Source organism: Anomaloglossus baeobatrachus, chromosome 2 (assembly GCF_048569485.1).
Source record: "Anomaloglossus baeobatrachus isolate aAnoBae1 chromosome 2, aAnoBae1.hap1, whole genome shotgun sequence".
Lineage (NCBI taxonomy): Eukaryota > Metazoa > Chordata > Amphibia > Anura > Aromobatidae > Anomaloglossus > Anomaloglossus baeobatrachus.
In genome coordinates, this window is record NC_134354.1 from 606,471,362 (window position 1) to 606,487,643 (window position 16,282).

A 16,282-nucleotide genomic window follows, 5' to 3' on the forward strand; every position below is an offset into this window, starting at 1 on the left:
TAACTGTATATAAGGGGGTAGGAGGACCTTATATAGATGTGTGACCTCTATATCTATCTATCTGTCTAAACTAATCTAATCTATCCTAATCTATCCTAATCTATCCTATCTATTAATCAATCTATCTAGGTTTTGACAGTATGTAAAAGATCATATTAAAAACGCATCATGCACATGTCTGTGTGGCGTGTTGTTCTCGCACCCATTGGCTTCTATTGGCGAGGTATGCAGCCACTCGCAGCATGCTGCACTTTGCCCACACAAATTTTGTGAAGGCAAAAATAGCAGATATAATCTGTTCTTTTGTTTAATATTGGTAAAAGTGCAATGCGATTTTATATTGCATTACACTCGCAGATTTATATGCAGATGTGACTGAACCCTAAAGCAAAAATACTGACCTATTCTGAACGCCAGCTGCAGGAACTTCGTCATGACAGAGACAGGGGCCGCTGATGGGAGTAGAGATTGATGCCCTCCCCACCGGCATGTGTTATATCCCACTGTCAGAGACTGACAGCAGGATTTAATTAGTTAAAAGTGGCAGATAGATCTCTGATCTGCCTGCTGCTGTAAAGCCTGCTTTACACACTTCAATAGATCTTTCAATCCGTCGTCGGGGTCAAGTTGTAAGTGACGCACATCCGGCATCGTTCGTGATGTATTTGCGTGTGAAACCTACATGCGATCGATATTGAACGAAAATACGGTGATCGCATACACGTCGTTTATTCCTCATACATTGGACGTTTGGTAGTACGAAACTAGTGAATTGTAACGTGTGACATCCCTCATACGATTTCGGTGTCTGATGCTATGTGCGCAGGTGTGCGCTCTGCACCGCAGCTTAAAAAAGGTCTGCTTCAGAGCGCAGCTGAAAAGCTGAATTCTGAAGCGCCTCACAATGTCTGTCATTCACTAATCTCTGTCAGTCCGTCACTATCTCTGTCCCTCTCTCTCTCTCCATGTCAGTCTATCCCCCTCTCTCATATACTCACCGATCCCCGGCGCTGCACGGCGTTCACACTGCTCTGGCGGCTTTTACTGTTTTGAAAAAGCCGGCCGCCCATTAAACAATCTCGTATTCCCTGCTTGCCCCGCCCACCGGCGCCTATGATTGGTTACAGTGAGACACGCCCCCACGCTGAGTGACAGGTGTCACACTGCACCCAATCACAGCAGCCGGTGGGCGTGTCTATACTGTGTAGTGAAATAAATAATTAAATAATTAAAAAAAACGGTGTGCGGTCCCCCCAATTTTAAAACCAGCCAGATAAAGCCATACAGCTGAAGGCTGGTATTCTCAGGATGGGGAGCTCCACGTTATGGGGAGCCCCCCACCCTAACAATATCAGCCAACAGCCGCCCAGAATTGCCTCATACATTATATGCGACAGTTCTGGGACTGTACCCGGCTCTTCCCGATTTGCCCTGGTGCGTTGGCAAATCGGGGTAATAAGGAGTTATTGGCAGCCCATAGCTGCCAATAAGTCCTAGATTAATCATGTCAGGCGTCTATGAGACACCCTCCATGATTAATCTGTAAATTACAGTAAATAAACACCGTGGATGCAGCGGTGGCCGCGGGTAAACTCAGTGACAGCTCAGCTGATCGCCGGCTGTCTTCATTAGCTGCGTGGAGGTGACCGGAGCGGCTGTGTCTGCTGCAGCTCCGGTCACCTCCATGCAGCAGCGCTGGATGCGACGCTGGATCATCCTGGATTACGCCGGACAAGGAGGGCTTTGTTGTGGGTAATAAATTGGTAATGAGGGAATGTGTGTGTGTTTTTTATTTCTAATAAAGGATTTTTCGGGTGTGTGTTTATTTACTGTAATTTACAGATTAATCATGGAGGGTGTCTCATAGACGCCTGACATGATTAATCTAGGACTTATTGGCAGCTATGTGCTGCCAATAACTCCTTATTACCCCGATTTTCCAACGCACCAGGGCAAATCGGGAAGAGCCGGGTACAGTCCCAGAACTGTCGCATATAATGTATGCGGCAATTCTGGGCGGCTGTTGGCTGATATTGTTAGGGTGGGGGGCTCCCCATAACGTGGAGCTCCCCATCCTGAGAATACCAGCCTTCAGCCGTATGGCTTTATCTGGCTGGTTTTAAAATTGGGGGGGACTGCACGCCGTTTTTTTTAATTATTTAATTATTTATTTCACTACACAGTATAGACACGCCCACCGGCTGCTGTGATTGGGTGCAGTGTGACACCTGTCACTCAGCGTGGGGGCGTGTCTCACTGTAACCAATCATAGGCGCCGGTGGGCGGGGCAAGCAGGGAATACGAGATTGTTTAATGGGCGGCCGGCTTTTTGAAAACAGTAAAAGCCGCCGGAGCAGTGTGAATGCCGTGCAGCGCCGGGGATCGGGGATCGGTGAGTATATGAGAGAGGGCTGCTAACTTCAGTTACTCAGGAGATTAGCGGTCACCGGTGAGTCTTCACGGGTGACCGCTAATCAGGGCGCGACACAGACAGAGCCGCAGCATGACAATGAAGTCGGGTGAAGTTCACCCGAGTTCATTCTGACAGTGCGGCTCTGTCTGTGTCTGCTGTTATCTGCCATTCACCGCTGCTACATAGCTGTCTGTGTCTGCTGTCAGCGGCCATGTAGCAGAGCTGAACGGCAGATGACATAGTAAAAACGCATCCCTACACATTACACACGCTTGTCAAGACAATAAATAAAAAAAAAAAAGGGTGCCCAATGCATACGTCACAGAACACATGATCTAAAGGATCGCACACAAAATTGATCAATTTAACATAGACTACTAACGCACGTGTGACAGCAAATGAACGACCTACGTGCAATCTCATTCAATCGCATATGCGACCTGGGCGTGTCACATCGCATACGAGATCGCATACCTAATTGTAAGGTGTAAAGCTGGCTTTAGAGGCACAAGTTGGCTAATCAGACATGGGCAGGGAAAAATGCAGGTTTGGAGTGCGAGCGCTCATGAAAGGGATGGAGATGACCTTGAATGTATCAGTATGTCCATGGTCGTTAAGGTGGTAAACAAAGTAGGCAGAAAGGGAAACATGTTTTTACTGTTTTTGATATTCTTAAATAATATTATCCCACCCAGACAGAAAAACATAACCAGGAACGTTACGTTGCTTGAGATGTACATTCATGGAAATAGTTTGAGCTAACATACTGCACTATTTGTATGGCATGAATGCTGGTTAAAATTGTACTTATAAAACAGTTATGCAAAAAAGAATCTTTTTTTTATAAATATTTTCTACGTTTAATTTCTCACATCTTACAATAAATTATGTGATCCTAAAAATCTATCACAGACAGATACTAAGTTGCAGCAACAGCCTGCATTATTATTGTGTCATGCACGATTGTTAAATTGGACAACTAAAGCAGTTGTAAAACCTTAACTTTTTGTCTAATATACTGTATATGTATATATACACAGTCATGGCGCAAAATGTTGGCACGCTTGAAATTGTAACAGAAAATGAAGTATTTCTCCCACAAAATTATTGTAGTTACACATGTGTTGTTATACACATACATACACGTTTACTTTCTTTGTGTGTATTAGAACAACACAAAAAACAGGAAAAAAAAAAGCAAATTGGACAAAATTTCACACAAAATTCCCAAAATGGTCCAGACAAAATTGTTGGTTCCATAAACTGAATATTCGGTTGCACACCCTTTTGAATAAATAACTGCAATCAATCACTTCCTATAACCATCACCAACCTCTTACACGTCTCAACTGGAATTTTAGACCACTCTTCTTTTGTAAACTGCTCCATATTTGAAGGGTGCCTTCTCCCAACACCAATATTAAAATCTCTCCACAGGTGTTCAATGAAATTTAGGTTATTTATTCCTGCCCTTTTTAGAACTCTCCTGTTCTTTATTTCCATCTATTTCTGGGGGCCTTCTTGAAGTATCTTTAGGATAATTGTCCAGTTAGAAGACCATGGCATAAGAACCATACCCAGCTTTCTTACATTGGGCACTATATTGCAATCCAAAATCCTTTGGCAATCTTCAGATTTCATGATGTCTTGCACACAGTCAAGGCAGCCAGTACCAAAAGCAGAAAAACAACCTCAAAACATCATTGAACCTACATCAAATTTGACTGTAGGTAATGTGTTCTTTTCTTTGTAGGCCTCATTCTATTTTCAGTAAACAGTACTATGATGTGCTTTACCAAAAAGTTCTATCATGGTCTTATCTGTCCCAAAGATGCTTTCCAAGAAGTATTTTGGCTTATTCACATACATTTTGTCAAACTGCAGTCTAGCTTTTTTTATGTCTCTGTGTCAGCAGTAGGGTCCTCATGGGTTCATTCAAATGTCAACAGATAGTTTGGGCTGACATTGATGCACCCTGAACCTGCAGGACACCTTGAATTTCATTGGAACTTGAATGGGGCTGCTTATCCTCTATACAGACTATCCTGTGTTGCAACCTTTTATCAATTTTTTTATGTCGCCCTAATCCAGGAAGATTAGCTACAGAGCCATAGGTAGTAAACTTCCTTATTATGTTGTATACCGTGGACAAAGGAACATCAAGATCTTTGGAAATGGACTTAAACATTGAGATTGTGGATATATTTCAACAATTTTAGTTCTCAAGTCCTTAGACAATTTTCTCCTCTTGCTGCTCTCTGTGCTTAGCGTGGCACATACAGACACACAATGCAATGATTGAGTCAACTTATTCCCTTTTTATCTGGTTTCAGGGTGATTTTCCTCTTGTCCACACCTGTTACTTGTCACAGGTGAGTTTGAAAGAGCATCACATGCTTGAAATAAAGGTGCTTACCCTGATTTTTTGAAAGGTGGCAACAATTTTGTTCAGTCCATTTTGCGGGTTTTGTGTGAATTTATGTCCAATTTGCTTTTTTTTCCCTCTGCTTTTTTGTATTTTTCCAATACACCGAAAGGAATAAACATGTATATTACAAAACATGTGTAATTGCAATAATTTTCTGTGAGAAACACTTCACCAATTTCAAGGGTGCCCACATTTTTGGTAATGACTCTATACACACACACATACACATACATATATGTGCGGTAAGAGATAGAAAAAAGCAATCAAATGCCCATAAAAATTGAAGAGATATCAAAAGGTTTATTTTTAATTAAATAGTTAAACATATTTAAACATATACAATTTATCAAGAATAATTGGTGTTAAAACTGTCAACGACGGTTTAAATAGACTGAGATCCAATTCGATGTAAAGCATGGCATTTAATTCTCCTGTTGGTATTCAATAATAATACACACACATACATATATATATATATATATATATATATATATATATATATATATATATATATACATATATATATATATATATAGAGAGAGAGAGAGAGAGAGAGAGAGAGAGAAAGAGAAATAAAGAAAATAAAGAGCAGCACTAAACATGTAGCTGCCTTTTGGGTGCAGGTGCAGGGCCTCCCAACTGACCTTTCAATTGCAGATACATAGAATAAATATAAAAAGAAGCAGAACTCCATACATTGCTGAAAAATAAACCTTTATTGGCCCATGTGATGTGAAAGTAGAGGTTTCGGTTACATGAACTTTTCTGAAGCCTTGAGAACGGTTCTTGTAACCGAAACGCTGCTATCACATCACATGAGCCAATAAAGGTCTGTTTTTCAGCAATGTATGGAGTGCTGCTTCTTTTTATATTTTTTCTACATGTATATATTTTTTTTCTCAATCCTCTTGTAGACATGTCAACTTTAAGAAATTCAATTTGATTTCTAATTGATTCAAAGCTGACTAATCTGCTCATCTCTAGCTCTTACAGTATGATGACATTTATTTACTGTATAAAGTTCCCTTCACACAAGCGTGTCTCCCGTACATGTGTTGTCCGTTTTCACATGTAACGGAGACACGGGCACACGTAGACCCATTAAAATGAATGGGTCTGACCATACGTGCGTGTTTTCACATGGACCGTCTGTCCATGTGGAGCATACTTGTATCTGTGTACTCCACACGTAAATATGTCCGTTTTACTCTGGCAGCATGGGTGTCACACAGACCTCACGGATGTTCTGTGTGTGACATTGGTGTAGTACGTAACAGAGAGAACCATGTTTCTGTGAAATAAAATGAATTTTTACACTCACCTTCTCCAGCCCAGCTGTCTCTGCCGCTGCACTTCACTCAGGAACCAGCAGCAGTTGAGAGTCAGCAGGGTCGGAGACCGCAGAGTGGAAGACATTAGCACCACGGACAGCAGCGACCGGGACAGGTGAGCAGAAAATTCCTGCTCTCCATGTGTGATCATGGATAGCACATGGAGAGCATTCATGTGCCAAAATCACGGCACATGGAGGGGAATACGTACATTTTACACATCCGTGCAAAACGTGTGTGGTTTTCACGAACGTGTAAAGGAGGCTTAATTAACAGTCCTTAGAGAATAGAATTCTTTTAAGTAGCTTCAGATGTAAAAATAATTAGTATACTCAAAAAGGCAAAAAATATTGTTTATACTTATTTTCAGTATTCAGAGTCATACTGTTAAAAGATTCTAACTGAAAGAGTTTTCTAATATTCTGTACCAAATATTTAAAAGGGTTGTCACTACTAGGATAACCTAAACTCAACTAACCAGCATGTTTGCCTTTAATAAAATAACACTTTTACTCATCTCCAGTGCCGCTAACTTTACAGTGTTGTTGGCACTCGCTCTCCTGATACTCACATGACATTATTATGTAAAAAAAAATACAGGACCACTAGCGCTCAAACACAAAATTGCTTTCATTTCACCAGAAAAATAAAAAGTATAAAGCCACTGGTAGAGGACAGAGACCATGTCAGGATCTGTCTAAAAAGGGATAAAAATATATACTAAATTCTATTGTGCTATTATTAATTATGACTCTACAATTCTTGGTTCAAATGGGTGTGTAGTATACAATTGAAAGTGTATAGGATGAGAATCTATGAGAGACTTGCCTGGGCAAGATGTAGAACACATCAATCCCACCTGGATTGGGTATGGTTTGTACAGGTCAACTTTGGTAGAAAGAGGCACAGGCTCCTTGATATAATCAAGCAAATTAATAAAATAAAGTGACCTGTACTGTAAAATAAAAATACTTAGAAAACCAAATCAGTTGTCACAAACAATAACTTGCCTAGAAAATTTTTGAATAGGCACAATCCACAGGGAGAAAATCCTTACTATAATTCTCACAGCATGAGGTGCTGAATCCAGTCTAGTGAGAAACTTTCAATTATACACTACACACCCATTTGAACCAAGATGTTTAGCATCATAATTAATAATAGTGAGGTAGAATTTAGTACACCGTGAGCATAATTATTAGGCAAGTTGTATTTTAGAGGATTTTTTTTTATTATTGATCAACAACTATGTTCTCAATGAACTCAAAAGACTCATAAATATCAAAGCTTAACATTTTTGGAAGTTGGAGTTCTTTTTTTAGATTTGGCTATCTATTACTGTGCAGAATTATTAGGCAACTTAATAAAAACCAAATATATTTCCATCTCATTTCTTTATTTTCACCAGGTAAACCAATATAACTGCACAAAATTTAGAAATAAACATTTCTGACATGCAAAAACAAAACCCCAAAAAATTAGTGACCAATATAGCCACCTTTCTTTCTGGTGACACTCAACAGCCCACCATCCATAGATTCTGTCAGTTGCTTGGTCTGTTTACGATCAACATTGCATGCAGCAACCACCACAGCCTCTCAGACACTGTTCCGAGAGTTGTACTGTTTTCCCTCCCTGTAGATCTCACATTTTATGAGGGACCACAGGTTCTCTATGGGGTCCAGATAAGGTGAACAAGGGGGTCATGTCATTATTTTTTCCTCTTTTAGACCTTTACTGGCCAGCCACGCTGTGGAGTAGTTGGATGCATGGGATGGAGCATTGTCCTGCATGAAAACCATGTTTTTCTTGAATGATACCAACTTCTTCCTGTACCACTGCTTGAAGAAGTTGTCTTCCAGAAACTGGCATTAGGTCTGGGAGTTGAGCTTCACTCCATCCTCAACCCGAAAAGATCTCACAAATTCATGTTTGATGATACCAGCCCATACCAGTACCCCACCTCCACCTTGCTGGTGTCTGAGTCAGAGTGGAGCTCTCTGCTCTTTACTGATCCAGCCTCTGGCCCATCCATCTGGCCCCTCAAGAGTCACTCTCATTTCATCAGCACATAAAACCTTTGAAAAATCAGTCTTAAGATATTTCTTCGCCCAGTCTTGGCATTTTAGCTTATGTTTCTTGTTCAAAGGTGGTCGTTTTTCAGCCTTCCTTACCTTGGCCATGTCCTTGAGTATGGCACACCTTATGCGTTTTGATACTCCAGTAACGTTGCAGCTCTGAAATACTGTATGGCCAAACTGGTGGCAAATGGCATCTTGGCAGCTTCACGCTTCATTGTCCTCAATTCATAGGCAGTTATTTTGCGCCTTTTTTGCCCAACACGCTTCTTGCGACCCTGTTGGCTATTTGCCATGAACTGCTTGATTGTTCAGTGACCACACTTCAAAAGTTTGGCAATTTCAAGACTGCTGCATCAGTCTGCAAGACATCTCACAATTTTGATCTTATCAGAGCCCGTCAAATCTCTCTTCTGACCCATTTTGCCAAAGGAAAGGAAGGTGCCTAATAATTAAGCACACCTTATATAGGGTGTTGATGTCATTGCACCACACCCCTCCTCATTACAGAGATGCACATCACCATACCATAATTGGTAGTTGTCTCTCAAGTTATACAGCTTGGAGTAGGACAACATGTATAAAAAGTATAATGTGATCAAAATACACATTTGCCTAATAATTCTGCACACGGTGTATATATTTGACATTGTTATGTCACCCAAGCCCTGCGCCCAATGAGTGCTGGCCTCACTCTCCTCACCTATGAATGTATCAAATATCAAGAAGAAGTGAGAGGTCAGCTGCAGCTCTAAGTTCCTCCAGAAGTGGTGAGAATGAATCCAGCGCTGTTAGGGTTCATGTAGCAAAAAAAGTCTCATTAGCCCTTGGGAGAGCGAGTGCTGACAACACTAGAATTACACCGGTGATGACTATAATTGTTTTTATTTTATGGGGAGCATGTGTGCAATTGAGAAGGGAATATCCAAGTAGTGGAAAGCTCCTTAAGGGGAGTATCCTCAAAACCTCAGAAAAAGCTTTATAAAGTAAGTGGTAAAACTTGTAAACAAACTTATGTTCATGGTTTTAATTACCATTTTGCAGTGATCATAAATTCCCATGAATTGAAAGAATGGTCACATTCAGGACTGGACTGGCCAGTTTTGCACCCAGATGATACCCTGGTCTACTAGAAATCATTTGGTGGTAGGACAACAAACCATATAAAGCCCAATGCTGCATAGCCCTTTCTAAAGTTGTCAGTGGAAAGGTTCACAAAAGAATTGCCTTTAGGGTAAATTCACAAAAATGTAATAATTATTTTTTTGATATAGCCTGTGTACAATATTATAGTTTATGATTCAATCCTTCTGTATAACTATAGAGTGTGCCCTTAGTGCCCTTATTATCATAATCGCAAATGAGTAGCTGTATATCTGACCACTGTCAGAACATCGAACACATTTGGAAACATCTGTGACTCTGTATCGCAGGAGGTCAGAGGTCGCAGGGAAATTATTAGATGCAATGTCACAATGCGACACTGAAATTTCAGTGTCACAGGACATATGGCGCCGTGGAGCCTTAGCCTAATTGATACTGCTGTTGGTGAGATGACCCTACATATAGGAGTATGATCTGCCTGCGCAGTCATATTCCAATCTTATTTTTCATCACACCAGTAATAATCCTTGTGATTTGTAGAGGTTTTCTTCAGTTATTTCAATGCACACAGCAGTTCTGTGCTATTTGACAAACATTAGCTGTGATATTGCCGAGCACATCAGCTTCCTAAGTGTTATGACTGGAATTTTCTAAAAGGTCTATAAGAGACTTATCTCTACAGATGAGTTCTAAAATGTATATGACTAGCTTCAGCACATCTTCTTGTAATCAGTTTCCATTTCCTGCTTGTCAATGTGTCCCAGTTTTTGAAGGGCAGTTTGCCTGTTTATGCTTTCAATGTGTAAAACACATTCAGATCATTTTGACACCGCATTCAGAACATCACCTGCCTCTTCAAATACACTTCTTTTGAAAATATTAATGTTACATATTAATCAAGAGATTATTTGACATTTGAGACTCAAACTATAAATGCTATAAGATATATTGTAATGTCTCTCATTTTTCAATTTAGACTGTATTTTGGTAAGCGGGCAAACTGCTTAGAAATCCCAATTTATATTTTGCTCCAGGTCCTAGCATAGTTAGTTCAAACAACTTAATTAGATGGCTGTCAAATGTTCCGGGTGCTTAATAATAATTTGTAAAGTAATTGCAGCAACATATTCTGCAGCACTTTACAATTCCGAAGGGACTTGTACAAACAGTATGAGACTTTACATAGTAAGGGCTCGGTTCCACTTGCATTTTGCACGAATGAGTGCAATCCAATAAAACAGTGGATTGCTTCCACTCTAGTCGAAAACTATGGGTCAGTGTCCATCTGCGATTGATTTCTCATGCCATAGCGGCATACGGAATGAATCGCAGCCTGCTGTGTTTGACTATGAGTCTTGGCTCATGGGTGTGTGTGAAACATCGCACTGCACTCGCATGTAATTCTGACAGCAGTGCAATATACGCAGAGACATGCAGCGGAGGAGAGGAAGAAAGTGCTCCCCACTCTTCTCCACAGCTGTGATCTGATCGCAAGACCAGATCACAATCGCATGACCCTCGGTTCACACTCGCAATAGAGGGTCATTAGCATATCACTTCTGATGCTCTTTCATTGGAAGCTATATGCAAGTGGAACCGAGCCCTTACACATACCAGTAGTTTCATGCATACCATGGGGAGTGAGGGCCCTGCTCGGAGGCTTACAAACTATGTGGAAACAGAGGTAACACAAAAAATACACAAGTCCTATATTATGCTAAATCATATTATAATAGAGTGTTTGTCCGCATTGAAAAGACCTTCAAAGACAAAATGATCATTGTGGCAAGGATTGACTTCTACTCTGGATGACAACATATGACCATGTTTTTTATTTTAACACATTAATTTCTATGGACACCATGTAATGCATCATGCCTCTCCAATATACTGTACAGCAACCTGTTAGAGATGAGCAAATTAATGTGATACAAATTAATTTTGTGTAGGAAATTAGGACGTTGCACTGAGTTTGAACAATTTGATCAGTTTCTCATCAATCATCCAAAACTTTTCAGGGAAATTTTAAAGAGTACAGAAAATTGCATCAATCAGGAAATAGGCACACATGAAACTCTACATGTCATTACAATACGGTGGGCTGTTTTCCTGTAAAACATAATATTTTGGTTTATTGCCTTTTTCTTATTAAGGGGAAAATAGCATTTAAAAAATAGAAAGAAATATTGAAAGAACATTACACGTTTAACTTTTTTATTAGCTTCCTTTGATAAGCGTACACACCACCTAGCTACCAACATAGTATTTTTGGCTACAAACGTTTTGTCAGGCAAGGGAGAAAAGAATATAAAAAAAAAAACCCTTTAAAAAAATATCCATTTTACTTTTTGCACACCTGTTTTATTAGTCCACTTTAACAACCATATATGGAACAGCAATATTGTAGGCTGTTTACATTTTTTGGAGGGCAAGTGAAGAAATAATTTTGCTAATAAAAATAAATGAAAACATAAATAAATAAATAAATTGAATCTACTCATTTATCTTTCCAGGTCTGGTTTAACAAACCAATTTAAGTGATCAAATGTGAGACTCATATGCGCTGTACCATTACTACAGATGGGTTGTTATAGCATTAAGGTTTTTTTCAGCATCATGTAGCTGAATGTAGTATGAAACTGGGGCAGTAGCCATGAGTGAGTGTTGCTATTTCTGCACCCAGGCATACTACAGAAAAGTGAAAGTATTGGATGTGTATGTATGCTGGTGGTGTTACTGTAGGAGGTGGCCAGAATACCCCACTCCTATGGCGGTTATATATAAATCCTTTCAAATGGTAAAAAAAATGTTTTCTGATGCCCTCCTCTACATGTCTTCAATGGAGGGCCTCCTTTTAATTTTTAGTAGGCCTTGCACATAGTGCATTGGCTTTTCCAGTCTTGTAGTCCCACTCTTTCCAAATCTTAAAAAAATGTTTTCTGAGGCCCTCCTTCACATGTTTTTCAGAGTGTATCGGAGGGCCTCAATTGAAATTTTGGTAGAACTTGCAAATATCGCATTCATATTATCAGTCTACAAGTCCCAGCCTTTCCAAATGAGGCAAACATGTTTGCTCTGGCCCTCCTCTACATCTCTTCTAGGGTGTATTGGAGTAATGTATTTTAATTTTGGCAGTCCTTGCACATAGTGTATAGGCTTTACTACTCCAGGAGTCCCACTCCTTTATAAAGGGAAAAAAATATTTTCTGAGGCCTTCCACTACGTGTCGCCCAGGGAGTAATGGAGTGCCGCCTTTTAATTTTTGCCACTTCTTAGTTTAAAGGGGAAAAAATGTTTTATGAGGCCCTCCTTTATCTGTATTCCAGGGTGCATTTGAGTCCCTCTTTCTAATTTTTGGCAGCCCTTGGACTAAGTGGATAGTCTTTACCTGGGTAGGGAGTCAGAATCTTTTTAAAATAACCCCAATATGTTAGTGTCCTTTGTCTATATTGCTGCATGTATTCCCTTCTTGGAATTTATGTTCATTCTTGCATTGAGTGAATAGACTTTACTATGGTAGTGTAATAAGCAGCAGGTAACGGGATACGCAAGGACTGCACGGAACCACGGGGGTTAATCAATGCAAATTTAATAATGTATTGCACAACACAGGTGGAGGAAAAGTGAGGGAAGGGAGCACAGCAGTGGAGATAATGCAATATACATACAACTACTTTGAATAACTTGTCAAGGGTAGGAAGCCTCAGATTGTACTCCCAAAAGCAAAACACAGAAATCCTTATTAAACAAAAAAAACGCAGAGTCCTTGTTATCTTACTTGTATAACACAGTGCAGAGTCTTTTCCTATCTGTCCCTAACTAAAAGTAGTGTGCACACTTAACTGCAGGGTTCAGCGTGGGGTACCTCGTCACCGTTGGGGCCTGTATTCCGCCAGCAGACACCTCTAAAGTTCAGTCTTTGTCCCGGATCTGTAACTTGCACGTGCTGGCTGTCTCCTTGCTCCACATCCAGCCTCTTTGGATCTGTGTCTTGAGGGGGACGCCACCAACACTATCAGGTACTTGGACCTCGGAAAACAGGGAAGACTGAGGCCTTCTGTTTTTCAGCCCACTCGAGCACACTCCTCTCTCCAAAACAGCACATGTAGACTCCTCCTCCTCCTGTTCCAGACTGTACCAAGTCACTTGGATCAGCAGGGGCTTTAGCCTGCTGTTCTCTGTTTTGACAGCAGGTGGCAGCATCAAGGAAGTCCACCAAACAGTCTTTTAACCTATATATATATAAATGTTAACAGGTCTTACATTTCCCCCCCTCTTTAACCTCGGCCGTCCCGGCTGATACACTCCTGAGGCACTCTGCACAAGGGCACACGGTGGCAACTCATGCCCTGCTTCACAACCTGTTGCTTGGGAGCCATTGTCTTAAAACAGGATCCAGTGACAGAACACACAAATTCATCTGCCAAGTACCGATCAGGGGGAATACCAGCATTAGCCCGCTCAGTCCGGCGTGGCACTACAGCTAAGTATCCAGACGTCGGTGCCGTATCAGGGAGTACAGTATTCTCGTCCCCATCGCTGGAGATTGGGGACTCCTGCTCTGCAAAGGTGGCACCTGTGTCTTGAACGGATGGGGGTGTGGATCTCTCCCAGTCTGCTGGGTTGGTCGGGGCCCGCCACCATTCTTCATCGTCAGAGCCCTCTTCGAGGGTAACAGGGACGGGCACGGGCACCATCTCCGAGGTACTTTGTCTGGTCCTGTCTTCTGAATAGCAGGGCCTCAGCATATTACGATGCAGGATGAGGGTGCCGCCTCTTTGCTCGCCTCTCACTTCGTATACTGATCCATGGGGCGAGATTCTTCTGATCACAATGTACGGCTCTGTTTTCCAGCGCTCGCTCAACTTGTGTCTCGGGTGTTTCTCTGCAACTAGTACTCTGTCTCCTGGTAAGAACGGGGTTTCACACACAGGTTTCCGCTGCGGGTGTGTCTTTTCTTGCAACCGCTTGGTGACAATTTGATGGATAGTCTCCAGCCGTCGACGGTGACAATCAACCCAGGAACCTACGCTCTGACCTTCACTGATCTCGGGGGGAGCTAGGTTCAGCTCTTCAATGCCTCTTCCGGCTCTTCCAAACAGTAGCACGTATGGGGTGTACCCAGTGGTGGAGTGGACACGATTATTGTACGCCCACACGAGTTCTGCGAGATAGCCGGGCCAGTGATTCTTACGATCATCCTCCAACGTGCGTAGCATTTGTAGGAGGGTCCGGTTAAATCTCTCGCAGGCTCCGTTGCCCTGTGGATGATAAGGCGTTCTGCATTCCGTAAATCCTTTGCAGCTCTCTCATGACACTGCCCTGAAAGCAAGCTCCTTGGTCAGAATGTATTCTTTTGGGGCAGCCGTACACCCGGATAAAGTCATCACTGATGGCTCGAGCAGCTGATTCAGCCGTCTGATCTCTGGTGGGCGTCACCACCGCAAATTTGGAGAAGTGATCTGTCATCACAAGGCAGAACTGATAGCCCCGGTGGGAGTGGCCAATCTTGAGATAATCGATCATGAGTACTTCCAACGGCTCTTTGGTTACAATAGTCTGTACTGGTGCTTGCTGTGGAGGAGCCTTACTTAACTCGCAGGAACGGCACAGTTTACAGGCCTTCTCTACTGCCCGAAGCATCTGAGGACAGTATACTATTCTTTGCAACCACTGGTAAGTCTTGAAAAACAAGAGAACAAGAGTAAAGTGCAAAAAAATTGACAAAATTTTATTGAATACACAACAAGACATATAATACATTAAAATGGTGCACTACCAGTATATCCTGGGGATGCCGACATAGAATAGACCAGTGTTAATGGCCAAAACAAATCAGAGAGACATACAAGTCACAGTCTATATATATGTGTGGCTACAACTGGCCTAAACAGGTCACGAATATTGGGAACATACCCAGTAACGAGGGAACTGTTAGATGGAAAATAAATAAAGGTCAAAACAAACCGTGATTGCCCACCATGTCAGGGTGGGGAATCATGGTGAAGCCGCTGGCTATGCTGCAAATAACCATAGAAATATAGCAGGGAGTAAACATACAATAACTATATAGCACAAGTGTGCAATTAAGATGTATTCCCTTACCTAAAGTGCTGAAGTGCAAGCTAAGCGAATGCAGGGCAGCCAGCCGTGGACACAGATAGTTCCTATGGAGTTGGGAAAGGCATCCTCAGGTGTCAAAAGGTCTCCATCCAACGCGCGTTTCGCGGGGATAGCTTTTTCAAGGTGGAAAACCAAGGTAATAGCCCCATGACCTGCCTAGCGATTATATATACCCCTTCTAATCTGAACTCCAACAGCTGGGTGGCCGGAAGTGGCGTGAAAACAGGAAGTGATATTGCTTAGCAACAGACTTCTGTCACCATTGTGCCTCAAAGTGATTACGAGTGCATATAGTCTGCGGGTCCGTAGTGTGTCCGGACTAATCTTGGCCAGAACGCTAGTAGTTAAAGCAGGATACATCAAGAATCCAACCCTGGCATGTATCATTACAAGGACGCACTTCCTGATGTAAACAACAGGAAGTCGTCAGCATAGGAGGCAGGGAGGGCCCAGTAACCGCTATGTGTGCTGGTATATGGTAACTATGGACGCTATTCCGGATCATTGCCGGAAGTCGTCATAAAAAGGGGGCGGGAAGATCTCACGTGTCCGCTGTGGACGTCGGTAGCTAAGGACGCTATAAGCGTGCTGTGGTGAGGCAGGAAGTCATCATAGATCCGGGAGTTAAGTCCGCCCTATCACTAGGTGAGTGACGCATGGATAGTCCAATAGCGATCTATGTACGGGCATATGGGGATCATAACAGTGAGGGAGTGGACAAAGAAAAAATCATCATATGACCATTATACACACGTCCATCCCACGGACCCGCCTCTCCATCACCGGCTAGTACAAATGCTAAAAT